Source organism: Ixodes scapularis, unplaced genomic scaffold (assembly GCF_016920785.2).
Source record: "Ixodes scapularis isolate PalLabHiFi unplaced genomic scaffold, ASM1692078v2 ptg002670l_1__unscaffolded, whole genome shotgun sequence".
Classification (NCBI taxonomy): domain Eukaryota; kingdom Metazoa; phylum Arthropoda; class Arachnida; order Ixodida; family Ixodidae; genus Ixodes; species Ixodes scapularis.
In genome coordinates this window covers 368-18982 of record NW_024610260.1, presented here as the reverse complement: position 1 = coordinate 18982, position 18615 = coordinate 368, and the positions used below count along the sequence as shown (strand labels likewise).

Sequence of the window (18615 nt, the reverse complement as noted above, 5' to 3'; positions counted from 1 at the left end):
TCTTGTTACCTCATTGGGCGAAAAGCAAGCCGCATTCTCACAGGAGTATCAAAGTTGAGCCAGCGTTGGCGCATTAACGTTTAAGGAAACGCAATAATTGGACCTCACTACTGCACAAAAGTTACTATGATGTCTTACTCCGTGTCATCACATATCTCGCACTCAAATTTTATGCTGATATAAGATTACGTTTTCGAAAACGCTGAGATCGGCTAGCTACGACGGAGGCCCTAACAAGCGTCCCCTACTCCTCGCTAAGCCTTTTTGGACGAGCTCTTACTGACGCCCAAGATCTGTGCCTGAACGGTGTGTCTGAAATTATCTCGGCATACTCAGTCAGAAAGAAAAAAAAAACACATAACGAATATTATGGCAATTAGCAACCGTCAAATGCGCGTAGTGTAGTATAGTATAGTATTTAGTAAGTGCTGAACTCTGAAGAATATTTCAGTAATGTAGTAAATAGTATTTACTACGTTATTGAGATATCCTTCAGATTTGAGCATGTAGTACTGTTATCAGTTACTGTTTTACCTGGCACTTTGTTACCTGACTTAAAAACTATTTTCAGTATAATGTACAAGTCTGGGCTAAACGATATTTCGTCCCACGTCAACCGCGAGCGAAAGGGAAGCGACAAGAGCGACTGCAACGCTTCGAGCAAGCCCACTATATGTACGAGTGCTCATGAAGTGCATGCACGGTTCGGTGCAACATTCTCGCGTTTGTAGCGTCGCATTGGCTCACACTGAGATGAAACATAATATAGTTTCACCCACAGCTACTGCGTTATATTTAAAATCGAAGGCAATGCACTTGAATAGTAGGCGACACTTGTGATGGGGTTTTCGTTTACTGAAGCACTCGGCGCCAAGAATGATGTCATTTTTGTATGATCAATCAAATTTTTATTTCTTTTTCTTGTGCATGTTTTTGAAATGGTAATTATTATTATTTTCTTCTTCTTCTTCTTGTTATTTGAATGCTTCTTCTTCCTCTTCTTCACTGTCGTCTCCAGCTGATAATAAAGTGTATTAAAATTAGTCTTTATGGTTTTACTTTCAAATAAACACGGCCATTTTAATAGCGAAAAAACATAAATATGATTGCAAGGAGCGATAGTATGCCGGCGAGCTGGTGAGGAAACATTATAACTTTCCATTATTTTATTGCTCCTTGTCTCTGGATTTAGATTATGATAAATATGATGTTACTTTTCTTATTTAAAAGTTCGAAACTATAAGAATAAAATAAATTAAACGATTAGTACTATATCCTAAACTACAAATATGCGGCGCTAATGCGAAACCAGTTTATATGGTGACAGCAGACTCAATTGTCGTCGAATCAAAAACTGTTCAGCGCTAATTTATACTGCAACATATCATTCTTTATAAAAGATGCTGGTTTGCAATGAAAACAAACGAAATTTTCAACTTACCTAGCGTAATATTACGGCACTTGGAGGAATCGCCAGGATTACAAGATCCATTGCTGCACAATCCCACCACGACTGTAACAGTTGAATTGTCCAAGTAGTCCCATGACACCTAAAGGAATTTAAGAAAAAAGTAAATTCGTCAGCTTTTATGCACAAATTTCTCAGAAATATTTACTTTCTAAAAAACTGAAAACATATATTTAAAGGGCCACGTCAATTATTCGCTTGTGGGATACGAAAGCTTACGTCTATTTATGTGGTAGTCGCAGGTGATGTTTACGAATCACCGATGAATACTAAATTACTCCACCCTTTTACAGTAATATATTCTAGTGCTGTATAATATCCTGGAATTATTAATTTGTGCTGCGAAGAATAGCGACTAGCGGCGAGACATGATTTTATATAATTTCGTGTTTAACCTAAATTTTAAAAACGCGAATATTCTTATTCATATTTGCCAAAAAAAGTTTTGAAGGATGTTTAAATTTGGTATTATTTATGCAGTGTAATTACTTGCGCATAGCCGGCTCTCACTACTTAGCAAGCTCACTATAAATCATTTATATTTATTGTTTAGCAAAGAAAAAAATACACCCGTGTTTTCTTTAGATGAATTACTGTTTCAGTCGTGTTTTAAATATGCTGACCGTATGGGCTGAAAAAAATACATGTTGAAATAAAATATAAATTGTATTGCCTTTTTCGCGTATAGAGGGATAAACTAAGCACAGGTGTAGCCGGGGAATAATAATAATAATAATAAACTTTTATTGCATGGAGCACAACGCAAGGTTGCGTAACGGGCGCATCAAAGCCAGCATTATGCTTGTGCGATGCTACCCTAAAATAACAGTTTAACGTAGCAACTCAGCAACTTGAAACCCGCATTCGAACTCAAGCTCAACTATATACAGATATCATTAGGATGTCACGGGTATCTTACGCTACAGTTAGACACATAAATGCACACATATACACAGATATACGAATCCGCATGCAAATGCGCCGTTAAACTTGAAAAAGCCACTGTAAAAAAAAAGCAATGAAAGCTTTGTTGACAAAGCAAAATAATGCAATAAGCATAAAAGGAAAAGGCGACTATTCTGAACAGAAATACACAGCATCGAGTCCAAATGTGAAGTATCGCAACCCCAAGGCTGCATAAATGTAACCTACGCTATGAAAAAAAAAAAAAATATATATATATATATATATATATAAACAAGGAAAAATATATTAAAAAACTGTGCAGGTCATATAGCGATGCCCAGTCGAAGATCTTGTCAAAAAGTGATACTTCTGATAACTTTTTTAACTGGTCGCAGCGATGTAAGAGACAGAAGCTCAGGCAGCAGTCGAGAAAACATTTGCGGAACATAATATGCGCGCGTACTTTCGCCATAGCGAGTATGAACGCGGGGAATTTCAATAGGCTGCGCATGACGCAGGACACGCGACGGTGAACTAACTTTTAAATTCGTAGCTCGAAAAATTCCGCAATGCAGCAGTATGAGCGTATAGCGTTTGACAGTTAGGGAGTTCAAGAAGATCGAAAAGGGTTGTGTCCTCAGGCACTCGTAGCTTGTAAGAAACACTCTTAAGAATTGCTTTCAAGAGGGAGTCTATTTTTACTTTCCCGAAAGCTGAAAAATTCCCAAAAACAGTGATGCCGTAACGGTGGACACTATATGCAAGGGCATGTGCTATTGATTTTCGAATGGAAAGTGGCATAAAGCATTTAGACCTATACAAGAGACAGCTGGCGCTTCTCAGGTTTTCGCATATATAAGTTATATGAACATGCCATTTCAAGCTACTATCAAAAAATATTCCAATGTACTTAACATTATCAGCATATTCTAAAGAGATGCAGTTTCACTGAGCGCAAGCTGAAGAGTTCAAAACAAATGAAAAATCAAGCCTGACTGTTTTGAGTGGGTTGTGGAAGCATACCAGTTTAGTTTTTTTTTTTTACATTAAACGAGATAAGATTCCTCTCAAACCAGATAGAGTCTAAGCAATTAATGTGTTGCGACATGATTAGAGTGTCGTCTGCGTACTGGTATATTTTACATCCTGGTACAGACTCGCTGATGTCGTTGACAAAAATATTGAATAAAAGGGGTGATAGAATTGAGCCCTGCGGCACACCTGCTTTTAGAGTAGTTTGAGAGCTTTGGATAGCACCGACAGACACCAACTGAGAGCGATTACCAAGATAATTTTCAAAAAAGGAAAAACAAAAGAGCCCCGGAAGCCTATACTGTACAGTTTTCTCAAAAGTAACGTGTGACTGACAGTGTCAAATGCTTTAGACAGGTCTAAGAACAGATTTGAGGTGACAAGGTTATTATCGAAAAGTAAAGTTTGTCAGCGAAATCTTCAAGCAGTAGTTGTGTGCTCTTCCCCAGCACAAATCCAAATTGTGTAGGTGACAGTACGTTAAATTTCTATACAAAAGATGTCACTATACGATATATATGCTTTTCAAGTATCTGCGCGATGATCGGCAGTATCGAAATAGGTAGATAATTGTCGATATTATCTTTGGCACCACCTTTGTATAAAAGACACACTATTGACGTTTTGAGGTCGTCAGGGATGAATTTAGCTTCAATAAAGCTGTTCAACATAAAAAAGGACTGTTTTCAGACTGCCATAGTTTCTTCGCAAATCAGAGAAACAAATCCCATCTATCCCGGGTGGCTTGCTTGGCTTAAATCTGAATATTACCGAGAGCAGATCGCTTTCTTGGAGTGGCGAAAGGAAGGCGAAAGAGGTGACGACATTATCAATATAAGTTGACGAATCTCTCGCCTGACCTGAAAAAGTTGCAAAGAAGGCATTGAAATTCTCCACAACAGGGCGGAAGATTCTGATAAAAATTTTGCTTTAGTGTATCGTCAATAGAATGACGAACGTTGTGACCACGAAACTCATTAACTAGGAACCAAGTTTTTCGTGCGTCCGAACGATATTCTGTGATTTTTTTTTTTAAATAATATTTGCGCTTTGTCGATCGAGTCATTGCGTTTAGTTGATTTCGGCAGGATTTGAAATCTGACTTCAATTGCACATTGCTAGGCGAGCGACGGCACCGTGACCATAACAGATTCTCATCTTTTATAGCTGCCAGAATATTAGCGTTTAACCATAAAAAATCCGGGTCACGCTTCTTTATGTAGATTACTTTTTGAGGTGCTTTATAGAACTGACTAAACATAAGAAGGAACTTTTGGTATATGTCACTGTAGCTGACGGACTCCGAAAATTTGTTCCAGTCAAAGGTTGAAACTATTTGGTCAAATAAACTGTTGTCTATACGTGTTACTTGAATATGATTCGAAGATATTTGCGATGATAACGGACCATTGGAGCAATGGCATGCCACAAAGTAGTGGTGAGCAAGCTTTTCCGTGACAATTGCTGATTTAATGATGAACGCAGATGTTCTAACGTTAATGTGGTCGATGCAGGAGGAAACTAGCTTGTCTAAAGGAAATTCTTCTCTCGTTAGATCATTAATGATGCATTCAATCCCATGTGCTGCCAGGATGTTTAAATAATTGCACACAGTAGATTTCGCACGTCTTAAGATGTCAATATTAAAATCTCCAACAATACACAACTGGTCATGCAAACTGAGATCGCTTACATGCGTTTCGAAATCTTCCAAAAAGTACCCTACGTTCGTAGGAGGCGGTCTATAAATAGCCAATAAAAAAATCGAAGTTGTCGCACTTCCGAGGGAAAAGGCGACACACTCAGCGTGACTAAACGCCAAAGAAATCTGTGAAATGGACCATTTTGTGTTCACGAACACTGCGATGCCATATCCGTGACCGGAAAAACGCGTGTAGAATGTTACTGAGTATCCCGGCAAGGAAAACTGATCTGTAACTACAAAGGAAATGCTTATTTCTGTTAAGACAGAAGCGTCTATTATTGAACTAATATCCCTTGAAATAATCTGAAATTCGTTCCAATGCCTGCGTATATTCCTAATATTTACATGCAGCACGGAAAAAGAGTGATCATGACTTGCTCCAAAGACCTTGCAGAGAGATGGAAAATCTGAATGCCGAACGAAGTTGGTCATGGAATTAAATAACTCGAATGGGCACACAGCCTCCCACTTTCTTTGCGTAGATCTTGGCTCGTGAAACCCACACGAATTTATAGCCACGCTCCTTGCCCCTCTGGCTTGCCAGCCAAAATAGCTCTTTGTTAGCTCGCGTCAGGTTGTCATTCAAGTACAATCTGCAAAATGAACTATCCTGAGTCAGCGAGCGGAGAGCTCCACGTGCTCCCATCCACGACTCCTTCATGCTGACCGTGTGTTGTTGTTGTTGAAAACTTTATTCGTACATTCAGAAGGGAAAAATGATGGGATCAGGCGACCGGGAGCCCTTGTGCCCCGGCGGCCTCCGCAGCCCATTCACAGGCCGCCGCTTGAACGACCGGATCTGAGCTACACATCATTGCGTCCCACTGCTCCATAGTTTCGACGTTTCCATATCTCTTCGGGAGGTTGGGGCACCCCCACATCATGTGGGTGAGGTTGGCTGGCTGAGGACAGAATTTGCATATGCCCGTGTACCTATCGGGATAAATGTGCGAATATATTGTGGGATGAGGATATGTGTTTGTCTGCAATCGGCGCCAGGTATGTTCCTGGGCCTTGCTTAAGGATTTGTGGCCGGCGGGGTATCGTTTGCGAGCGAGACGGTATGCCTGCGTAATTTCCTGATACGTGGTCAGTACATCCTTGTGGAGGGTCAAACCACTTTCCCTATCTCCCGGTGCCCGGTAGGCAAGTTCTCGGGCGGTGTTGTGGGCAAAGTCGTTGCCTCGGAGAGAGGAGTGGGCGGGTGCCCAGACAATGCTGACCGTGTCAGTAGGGACGATGTCTCGGAGGATCCTGGCCGCGAACCTCGATATGCGGCCCCGGGCGTAATTTTGAACTGCGCGCTTGGAGTCCGAAATGATGGTGGTAGCGTTAGGTAGCGTGAGGGCTAGAGCTATGGCTGTCTCTTCCGCATCTTCAGTACTGGTGGTGGCGATGGATCCACCGCTGAGAAGTACCCCCTGGGAGTTCGTGACGACCATCGTCATTGCCGGATTCGTGGCATGGTCGGCCGCGTCCGTATAAACTGCACCGAGATCCTGATGGTATCGTTCGTGAAGATGCTTGCAGCGGTCTCGGCGACGTGCATCGTGGTATTCCGGGTGCATGTTTTTCGGCATGCTGAGAGATGAAGAGCGGACCAGAATCGGTGGTGTCTTTTCACGTTTGACAGACAAGCAGTGGATAGCAAGGATGCGGGCTTTGTCGAAATAGGAAATTTGAAGGCGCTTTGCTAGATTTGTCGCAAAGGACATGAGGTCTTCTCCAGGTGAAACCGCCAGACCATGCACTTCCAAGTTCGCGAGACGACTGTGTTGCTCGTTGTCATTTAGCGCTCCACGGATCTTCTGGAGTTCGCTCGCTTGTTGCACGGTTGACTTCAGCTGTAACACTTCCTCTTGGAGAGCCTTGCCTTTATGTTTGTTGCTTGTTGCCAGCTTTAGAATGCGGTCGTAATCAGCTAAGAAGAAGTCCATCGACGGTTGAATGCCGTTTTCTGTCTCTTTCAGGCTTTCGACTAGTGGCTTCAAAGATAGAAGCTCGTAGAGTTGCAGCGAGAGGGACTGGAGGGAGTCTACGCTTTATTTCAGGGTGAGCAGTTCTTCTAGCTTACCGTTCATTTCAGCCAGCTGAGAAGACAGGAGCTCTGCGTTTTGCGACATTTCTATCGCCCCGTCGGATGACCCAGTTTGGCTATCTTTCATACGACATGCCCGGCATCTCCACTTGACACGCTTAGCTTGGCCCATGGTGGCGAAAGCTTCCACGGCAATCCCGGAACAGCTCTGGCCCAGATGGTAGTCGCTATTGCAGTCTGAGCACGACATGTGCCGGCCATCGGTTTCTATTGCCTTGCTACAAGCAACGCATTCGAAGGTTGTGTTATGTATGGAGGCCAACGCTACATCACAGCAAACTCGTCATTTAATAAGGCAGAAAAGATAGAATATGCTCGAAGCGCAGCATGCTCCAGAGTCCCCGCTCGTGCTGCTCTCTGGTCCGCGTGGCAGGCTCGCGTATCGTCGTCCTGGCTGCTCACGCGGTAATACCCGCGATACTACAGGTTGGGGTCATTGCTGAACCAGCAGGAAGATGGAAAGTTGGCAAAGGTCGTGTATGTCGCCAAGCGGTCGACCTGTGAAATACACCTTTGACGAAAATGTTAGATGGCTACGTGTAGGCGTCGATTTTTACGGCCCATTTTAGATCGAGTCTGGTGACTTGGACCACCATATACAGGGTGTCACAAAAGAAAATTTACACGGTCTTTTTTACCGCAAAAATAAACTAGGCATCGCCGAACGCTCATTCTCCGCCCAAAGGACGGAGAATGAGCGAAAACGGGCAAAAATGGAGCCCATTTTTGCCCGTTTTCGGTTTCTGGTGCCATAGAGCCCCATGTGTTCAAAAACTCCGTCGGTCGCCATTTTCCCATTGAAATTTTCAGAAAAACAGTTATAACTTTTGATTAAGTTATCGGATCGGGCTGAAATTTTGTCATCTGGTTGTGACCTCTAGCGCTACCTTTGGGCGAAGAATGAGCGTTCGGCGATGCCTAGTTTATTTTTGCGGTAAAAAAGACCGTGTAAATTTTCTTTTGTGACACCCCGTATGTGGCCAGGCCTAGCGGTGATGAACGTCCGCGGCCAGCTTCTTTGTGTGAAGAATTCCAGTTTAAGTCGTCATGAGGAGGTCCGCTCGAGTCCTGGCATTAAGACTTCGGAGCCAGAGCAACGTCAGATCGAAGCAATATTCCTTTTTGACGAAATTCTGGGAGGGTATAAGGGAGGGTATAAAAGTGACCGTCCAGCAACAGGAACTTCGTCATCGTTAAACGTTAATGAGCCATATAAGTTTTGTTTCTACAATTATAGCTGTACATTTTCAGCAAGCAATTGTTATTTCTGCTACGATTGAAGCTGAAAATGATCTGGAATCTAGAAGGCTCCCAAAGTAGTTTCCTCATAACTTATATGTCAAGTTTTTGTTTTCTAATCTTGTGTTCGGAGCGCTGGATTCTCCGATTAGAGGTGGGTCATTACTCCAATTGATGCGCGCCTCTGGATAGCAGTATCCGAGAGCGCTCTTTTTTGTTAAATAAAATATTTCTGATAAAAAAATTAAAAAAAAAAGTTGGAGATATATTACACGTAGCGAATCTAGTTGTGTACTAAATTTCAGGCAACGAGTATTATGACTAATTGCAAAGGAATAAATAATTAGACGGAAAGAAAATGGAGACGACTGCTTTGCACATCGGCCTTACGAAACTCTCAAATGTGCAACCTTTGTCAATCATCCCAATCCAAAAATTGTGTTTTATTTTTTTTTAATTTTTGGGTAAAAACTTAAGAACTATAAGCTTTCCGCAAAAACAGTTTCTATTTTCTTTCAAGTCAGAAGTTGCCGCAGCATATATATATATATATATATATATATATATATATATATATATATTGTAGCGGCGCGCTAGAGTGAAGAAGAAGAGGACTACTCAGGCACGCAATCCGGTGCGCGTGTTGTGCTCCCGGGACTCGAGCCCTTCTAATCCTACGGATGTTATAAAGCGGCTGTTTCAAACATGTCGTCTCACGACTCCTGAATATATAAAATGAGTCATAGATCCCTACTTGCGGAGTTGCTATGCAAGGAGTTTATTGTATGTATTACGACAGTTTCGACGGGAAGCTCGGCTTCGTCAGGAGATGGCCTACATGACGAAGCCGAGCCTCTCGGCGACACTGTCGTAATACATACAATAAACTTCTAGCATAGCAGCTCCGCAAGTACGGATCTCTGACTTATTACATTTTCCCGGTCTATTGTTCTCAAACAACTCTGCCTCACCTGCATATATATATATATATATATATATATATATATATATATATATATATATATATATATATGGTCTAAAAACGTTTCCTTTTTCAACCTTTTTTCGTTAACAATTTAAAAATAAAATCGCCCGCATATATTTGTTCTGTTGCACCCGTTTGCGCAGTAATGTGCAGTGTCTCCGTGGTTCTCCGCTGCAAACTACGTCAAAATGCGAGCGTATTTTCATGTTTCATCTGTGAAGGCCAAGCTCCACTGGTTAAGTTTGAGACACACCTCGTTTCCTCACTCAGCCCTTGGTGGCAGCAGAACGAGCCCGCTTTGCTTCCCTATTCCTAGCCAAACGCTGTTATTTTGTTTCCAGCGTGTCATTGGCTTCTTACGCTTCTTTTTCTCGAGTGGCATTTCGAAGACGATCAGAACACATATACGCAATCGTATGTCTTTCATCATAGAATGGATGAGTGGATGAATGGTATTTGCTACAATGTTTATAGAGTTCTAGGTTGCGTCATCTAGTTTAGAAAGATTTACATCCATTCGTTTTCAATGTTGCTCTAAATTTTGTCTCACGTTTAATCATCTTCCCCACCAATTTTGTGTATTATCAAGATTTTCTAGACCTTCTTCATGAATCTTCAAACCTCCTTCTTGTGACAGTATTCCTTTGTTCCTCCGTTCTTCCATCCTCGCATGCAAAACCCAGTCCTCCGCCTAATCCGTTCCCCCCTCAAGGATGGCAAGACAAAGACCCGTGCACATATGTCTATTTCTTAAAACTTACCCCTAGATGTCTTTGTCCTATTAGGTTCAAGTGAAGTCTATCCTTTTATTCTTACACTTCTTTTTTCCCTTTTTTCGTGCCAAACTCCCGACCGGAAGACATGACGTCGTGGCGTCACAAGCACTTGCTGCCTCGCTCCTTACAGCTTTCCTCCCTCCGAGAAGGTGAAGATATGGGGGAAGACGGTGACCACAAAGGGTGGTAGAGTTAATGCTGGTCGAAGTGGGCCATTCCACACCGTATGCCGAAGTCGAGATCACCCCAAAAAAAATCGTTGGTGCCGAGTTGTCCGATTATTCGAAAAGGGCTGACCGACGAGGTGCCTGCTTTGCTAAAATTCCTTGGATAGCGTCACTCAGAGTGTCCAGGTTCCTCAAAACCAGGTCGCCGACCTTCATGGCAACTGGCTGCCGATGCTCATTGAAATGGCGTCCCTGCGCTGTTTTGGCCTTCCTTGATGAAAGACGGTAAACTGGTGTGCGTCTTGAATAGTTCTGGAAAGTTCAGCTGCGAATGCATGGGCATTGGCACCTCGGGCTCCAAGTCACTCAGCGTATGTGGTGTTTCCTACTGTGTGCAAAGTTCTCTTTCATGGCAAAGGAACCACGGCCCTTTCCGACGTCCTCATGGCAAAAGCTATTTCGGGGATGTGTCGATTCCATTCACGGTGGCTGCCGCAGTACGCCCGAAGGCATTCTTTGACAGTGGCGTTGTGGTGCTCGACAACTTGGCCCACTGGCTATACATCACAGTGTGGCGGTCCGGGATGCCCCAACGCTTCGAGATACACTTCCAAAGTGTGCTCACAAATGGCCTGCCGTTGTCGCTTGAGACAAAAGACGAAATGCCTTAGCGACAGAAGACATCAATCGTGCGATGATAACGTTCCGGCTTGTAGCCTCCCGCAGTTGATAAAGTGCAATATACTTCGTAAATTTGTCAAATGCCACCAGCAAGGACTTGTGTCGGCGAGGCGTAAAGGGTAGAAGACCAATAATGACGACTCTCAGCTCCTCCGTCGGGCCTGTGCTCATTGGAAGCCCATAAATCTTTGTGGTTTCTGGCGATGTGGCTTCGTCCGCTGACATACCTGGCAGCCCCGCACATACCGGCAGATGTCAGCACGCATTCCAATCCAGACGAAGCGACTGGGAATACGTTTGAGTGTTTTGAAGAACCCTGCATAAGCGCTTGGGAGATGGTCGTGCCCCATTTCAAGGACGAGTGGTCTCAGATGTCTTGGAAGCCATGGTACTCCCTTTCCCCCTATGACTTGTACCAACAGCCCAGTCGGCTCCATCTCTGTTGTGTCTGCAAGGTCTTGCAGAAGTCGTGCTTCCCTGCCCTCTATAAATGAGGCAAATCCAAGGATCTGAGCTTTCAATAGACTAAGCTGTTGATCGCGGGCCTGTTCTGCGACCAGACTGCGGACATCGCATTGTGGTGTCATGTCCTTTCCAACCACTGCAGCTGCTGTGTCAAAGCTAATTCGAGACCCTCAGTAAGAAGTTGTCAAGGGAAAGAGCGATTAATCGAGGCGGTAGTCTGGAGCATCCACTTGCTGCAGGGAAGCACGGCTGAGAGCGTGAGCATGAATGTTTGCACGTCCTCGTCGATGCATGATCTTACAATCAATACCCTGCAGTCTCAGGACCCATCGTTTGACCCTGGGGCGATGTTTGATAGGTGGCAAAAATCCACGAGAGAGAAGAATTGAAGCAAAATATTTCGAACCTGATGAACTCAAGATATGGTCGAAATTAGTCCACTGCCCACACCACGGCTAGACACTCCCAATTTTGAACGTTGTAGTTTCTCTCTGGGCCGGTGAGGACTCGGCTAACAAAAGATACTGGCTGCAACTTTCTACTGTGCTCCTGCAGAAGAACAGCTCCGACCCCGTGCTGCAAGCATCAGTTTACACAACGACCGGGCGATTCAAGTGTGGAATTATCACCGCTGCTTCGCAGGCCAGCATCCTCTTGAGTGGGTCGAATGAAGTTTGTTGTTGATCATTCCAGAGCCAGGGTTGGCCTTCCTCAGAAGATCAGTCAAGGACTCAGTGATGACCGAAACTCGAGATATGAAGTTCCTGTAGTATCCGGCAAGGCCTAGGAACGCCTGCAACTGCTTGATGTTCAGCGGCTGGGAATACTGTAGAATAGCAGACATTTTATCGTGGTCCGGTTTGCGTTTTCCTGGAGAAATAACATGACCGAGGAACTTGAGTGTTTGACGCCCAATCTGCTGTTGTCAGAGTTGATGGTAAGTCTAGCAGCGGCAACTCGACGCAGTACTTACCGCACATGCCGTACGTAGTCCTTAAAGGTGTTGAATAAACTAGAACATCGTCGAGGAATGCCATGCAGAACTTGTGTTTGCCTTAAGCATAAACTTTGTTCATGAGCTTTTGAAGTTCTTCATCAACTGTCTTGTTTGCGCAGGTCTTCTATTCCTTTATAAATAAAACGACTCGCTGCGGCTCAACGTCTACCGTCCATCCACCGAAGGCAATATGCAGGGAGATACCACTCAGTGTGAGGAAGTCTCTCCCAAGGACGGATGTCCTTGCACAAATCGGGGATAAACAAGAACCGGTGACGACGAATTTCACCCGCCCAATGACTTGTGCATTGTGTCGTAACGAGACACTGAGCCCACCCTGCAGCTAGACGAAGTGCTCGTATTTTTTGTTTCTTCTTCACTCTACAGGCTTCTGCAGCTTTTATCGCTTGGGCTCCAAGAAGGCTCCTGCTTGAACGGTATCCAGGAGAGCTGTAAACATTAGGTTACTGACCTAGATATCCAAAAGAGGCTTTCTTCTCCCGGCAGTTGCTGTAGCTTGCAGCGAGCTGTCGTAGATGCCAGCCGGTGCGGCATCTACCGGCGCTTGTTTCCCGGTCACTGGGACAGGATGTGACCGGATCGGTGCCGCCTGTAGCATACAACTGGTGCCCGCTGTCGTCCCGTTGGACATCTACTTTCGGCGTGTCTCACGCCCACGCAACACAGACAGTGAGTCCCTTAAGTCTGCCATGGGGTGACAGGCACCTGGAGCCATGGAGGTGACCGTTGGACTGGCAGCTGGTCCCGGAAGAATGAGGGTGGAATGGCAACCGGATGAAGGGGCCAATACGTAGCTAAGGACATTGTAGGCAGAATGAGCGAAATGAAAGCAGAAGTACATGGTTGTGTGAAACTCATAGTACTTTCTCCAAGGATTGGTCCCTCTGTGACGACGTTTGTCTCAGGTAGAGGTAAGCCAGGTTGCAACTCCGGAAGACGAGTTTCGAGTATAGTTGCTCTATGGGCCTCAAAGGCGATGTCACAGGCAAACTGATTAGTTTTAGGTGGCGGTGGTTTGTATTGGAGTCGTCTCCGTGCTTTTTCTATCAGCACGTCAGCGGCCTAGTAGCTGTGGATGCATTTGTCAAAACGGGCATTCAACCTTCTCTGTATCAGGGACGTCTTTTCCAATGCTGTCGAAGTATTCTTATATGACGTAAATAAATTCATTTATATTCTGTGGATGTTGCATCCGAAGCTTCAATTCTTCCTTGAGCCTGCCTTTCCAGTCGATGGGTGAAAACTGCGAGAAATACAACTTTAAAATCATCCCAACTGTCGAAACCACCAGCGAACCACCACCAAAGCTTCGCGCTTTTCTAGAGTATTGCCGGAACCACTTGACGAAGGTGATCTTCGGTGGTGACGCCAGTGATGAGGCAAAAGCTTTCAAGGTGCTCCAGAGAAGGTGCTGGTGTTTGCCTGTCTTCAAATCTAAAGAACCTGGACAGCTCTAAAGATATTTAAGAAGTAGCAAGTTCCGTCAAGTTAGTGGCCCTGGCTGCCACCACACCGGCAGGAGCAGGCAGCAAGGGATCTGTGGTTAGTCTCTCACGAACCTGTGCCGCCAGCCACCCACGATGCAATACGGAGCCATCCGTTCCTTGTAGAAGGCACTGAATATGCTCATCTGCTTGATTATCCATCCCGGACGAGCCCCCACTTTATAGCTTCAAGTGAATCCTATCATTTTATTTTTTACACTTCTTTTTATTTTCATTTTCTGTGCCAAACCTGCGAGCGGACAACTTCGCGTCGTGGCGTCACGAGCGCTCCGCTGCCTCGTTCCTTACAGTCCTGAACACTCCCGTTCTTGCCTCAAACAGTTAAAGAGGTACTCCGTGAATTACCAAACACATGCTCTTTTTTATGTTCCGATTTTGTTATCTGTACATTGCTAAAAATGATTTCTCTTGCATTCTTCCATCCCACGTTTTATTATTGCTTTTTACTCTCTTTTCCTTACAACTATACTCCGTTTCACCTAATGATGTACCGCGGTAAACGCTACAAGCTCGAGCTCCTTGCTCTAGTGCACATCTCGGCGGCACAAGCTCTCGTGCATTAAAGGCAACTGCTAACGATATGAGCTCGCGCTTTTAGCCTTCGCTGCGCTGCAACATAAGCTGAAACAGGGTATAGTATACTCGGTCACATCACTAGTGTGTAGGTATTGAAATGTCAGCTCTTGGGTTGGGTTTGTTCATTTTGTGTTTAAACTGTTTTATGCAAATTTTCTTCTGTACTTGTGAGTATTGCGTATCCTTCATTTCAGTTTGCCTTTCTATACATTTTACTTTACTAGTTGCCTTTTTTTGTTTTCAAGGGAGGACCCCCCCAGACCATGCCCCCTGTAACCCCATACGGTGTTTCCATTGGCTCCCACTGCCAACCTGCCCACGCTTCTTTGTCGAATTCCTAATCTTGATTGAAGCTTTGACCTCATGCACGGACCCCATCGCCAAAATATAAAACAAGCACCATCACTCCTTTTCATATATTCCTGAATGCTTTTTATCTAACATATAATTCCAGAGTGCGTTGAGTTACATAAAAGCTTAATTTATTTTCACTTTCCTAATCATATTTCCTTCACTTTCCTCGAGATATTTCTTTCAGTCATTTGAGTCATGCCTAAACATATATGTATACACTCTACAAAAAAAGTCTGTGAGTCTACTTTCCCTCCCATGACTCGGAGAGTCGATCACTGCAACATACGGAGGCAGCTGAGCGAATGACGATGCCGAAACATATGTTGAGAACCAAGAAACCCACTCTGAATTGTGACATTAAGCAATGCAAAACGTCACGCTTGCATTGCTTAATGTCACAACTCAGACTGTGTCAAACATATAAAATAGCGCAAAAAAAAGAGAAGGACAAGACGTATACAGGACAAGCACTGTATACTTCTTGTACTTTTCGCAATTTTATATGTTTCACTATACTTTGTCTCACCCTACGATGGACTAAAGGTACAAGCTACGAACCGCCAGATCCAATCACGAGCCACTTAGACATTGCGTGCGTGGTATTTCGCTTCGATCAACGTATCGGTGCCCGCGTCTCGGATCACTGATGGGAATGGGCGTACAGTGGTTCGGATCGAGCCATGAGTGACTCAACATTTTTACATTGCAAAGAAAGCTACGACGTACTGGCTCCTTGCAGTGTCGAAGCTACAAAAATGACGCAGCGCTTTTGGATTCGGAGCATTATTCGTCCAAACCTAATCAATGCTAAGCGTGTCATAGTTTAGCGTGGAACGTGATTGGACCTGGCGGCCCGTGGCTTTGGCCTTTAGTCCATCGTAGGATGAGACGAAGTATAAGATGAACCAACTAGCCCAACAAAGTACCCTATCAGGCTGCGTTTTTGGTCTAAATATAAGTTTCGGCATCGTCGTTCGTTGAGTGGCCTCCCTGATAGCTTTCAGCGCACTAAGAGACGCAATGCCAGAGCTTGGGAAGCGCTGAGCGAAGGGCGTAGACACATCGGAGTAGGCCACGCACCCTCGCCCCTAGGCTCACTTCCAGGCGGTGCAGCCTGTAGCGCGAGCCACGCGCTCCTCTGTTCGTATTTCATTTTTCCCCGGTAGTACATATGCAGTTAATTTGGGCAGCATGATTTCCATTCTATTCATTGGCTGCAATAGCTGTGTTTGTGTTAGCAGTGTTTGGAGGCCAGGGTGAAACAAATCAAGATTTTTTTTTTATTTAAAAAATCACAATTATTTGTTTTATGGTTGATTATTTTGATTTAAATAAAGGTAGCTCGAAAAATGTGATGCATTAACACTATATGTACTTTTAAACATGACGTATTGATAAATCACTCGTTTCGTTTTCTCAAAACAGTATCGAAAAAATTATTTCTGTACATTTAAACTTTTTAAGTACAGTTTAATAAATAAATTTGTATTGCTCCTAATCCTACTAGATCAAAAGCAGCTTATTTTGTTAGCTACTAAAAAAGCTTCATTTGTTGTCTCTTTCGCTGTCTGATTTGCTTGCTGTACAACATTAATTATCTTTTTTTTGTGTGTTTATTTCGCATTTTGATTTACATCCAGTAGAGATTATGTAACTAAAAACAAAATGGAACGTAAAAAATAAACAACAAAAAACGAAACGCTCTAGTTTGTTTAGAAGAGTTTTATGTGTATTCAACTTTTTAGTAGTATGTTTTTTGATGATTCTTTGGTTTAAATGCAAAACAAGTGCACATAAAAAGCTTCCAATCATAGACAAACAATAAATAAAAAGTATTTGAAGGATTATTTCTGCGGCAAAAGTTAAATTTAAGTCATCATTGCAAAACCGGTGTGATTGAAATCATAAGTTAAATCAACTTGATTTTTATTCTTCATTTTTTTGAAGGCTGACCGCGTGTCTAAGGCCGCAGTCACATTGCTTATACATCCTTCAAAAGACACAGGCTACGTTTACATGAATGCGATCGTAGCGCATCGAATCGAGCAGGGACCAATGACACGCAGCCTGTCTTCTTACTTCTTCCTCTTCTATCCAACTGCTACCAATCAAAATCGTGAACTCTCGACTCGATGCGCTACGGTCGCGTCCATGTAAATGCAGCCCATGTGTTCACTGCGAACATGTACCCCAAAAGTGTCTGCAGACTCCCCTTCTACATGTGCAAGGCAACCGACTCTGTCACGGAGGTTAGAAGTTGCTTTTATTATAAACCGCACTTTATATGCCCCGCGTAAAAAAAAAAAAAAAGAAAAAAAAAAGAGAAAAAATAACTACAAAGTATTCGCTTTGTCTATGTCCAATTAAATGTTCTTTGTTATTGCTGGAACAGATGACTCCGTGTTGTTCCTCTGGGTCGGGTATGCAGCAAGGCAATCCGATCACCAGGTTTACCACACAAACCAACAGGAATCCCAAACGCACCTCTGTGCTTACCCCGCTATGTTTGATACTGTTCAGAGTTGAGAGGGTTGATGCAATGTGACAGGCATAGCGTGACACACGGCTAGAACAGATAAAGCTGCAGCGGCATCTGTAAATCCAGTCATCAAACATGGATGTCGGTTTGGTTGGTAAGGCGCCAACCAAACTCCCAGTATTTCAGCTCTGGTAGCTGTTTAACAAAAACGAAGTTATGTTTTCTAATCCCAAAACTTTATAACGGCTACATAAATACGCTTGTGAAAAATATTTTATTCTGCTAGGTGTAGGCATCCTTTTTATCCATAAACAAGATTGCTAGACAACCGACTCTGTAACTGGGAAATAAAACTATTTTAAGCAAACTATCAAATTGTAATTGATATACTTGATGTGAGTTCAACGTCGTTACAATCCTCGGTAATATTACGGTTCTGCATTATCGAAGTCGGAAATTAAAGTCATGGCGAAGGTTACTCTATGTTAAACCCAGTATACAAGACATCGGGCCAGGAATACAAAAAATAAGTTCCTAAGGTTCTAATTGGTGCACCATAATACTGTATTAGTGGTTTACAATTCTTCCGCGAATTAAAACAGATTCTGCAGTTCTGCTAAAATAAATTTTTATGACGTTTTGCGGCGGGTCAAATGTCCCCAAAATCTTGGGGGTGGTTTTATGGCAAGAGGCAATCACTGTAAGTACTAATTATTAAAGCTGTAAAGACTTACGAGGCATTGGTTTCCATTCACATCAGTTTCCTGTATCCCCTCCGGGCAAGATTTTGTACAGTTAACGGTCAAGAAACCACCACCCTAGAAATGTAATACTTTGTATTAGTTTTAAAAAGGTCACTCTCAAACAACTCTCCAGGGAAGTTCCATACTTCTAACTCAACGTTAAAATATAAAAAAGAAACTCTTGCACCAGACAACGACATTTAGGGTTTATTATATTTAAAGTTGATTATCAATATCTGAGCAATGTACTTGTAGTTTTCTTCGTTTTTTTTTTTTTTTTTTGTAATGTCGCTTGACTGCGGTTGTTGTGGTCTGTACAGGGATACTCAGCAGGGGTTAATGAAGGTTCGCCGTGGTCCACTTGTTTATGTTTGTTCATCATTTTGATTATTTTGTTATACAACCTTTACAGAACATT

At 43.3% G+C, this 18615-nt stretch overlaps 1 pseudogene; it reads right to left on the bottom strand.

Moving 5' to 3' along the window:
* Window positions 1-908: 908 nt before the first annotated feature.
* On the bottom strand, window positions 909-18272 carry LOC115322698 (annotated as a pseudogene).
* Window positions 18273-18615: the final 343 nt, after the last annotated feature.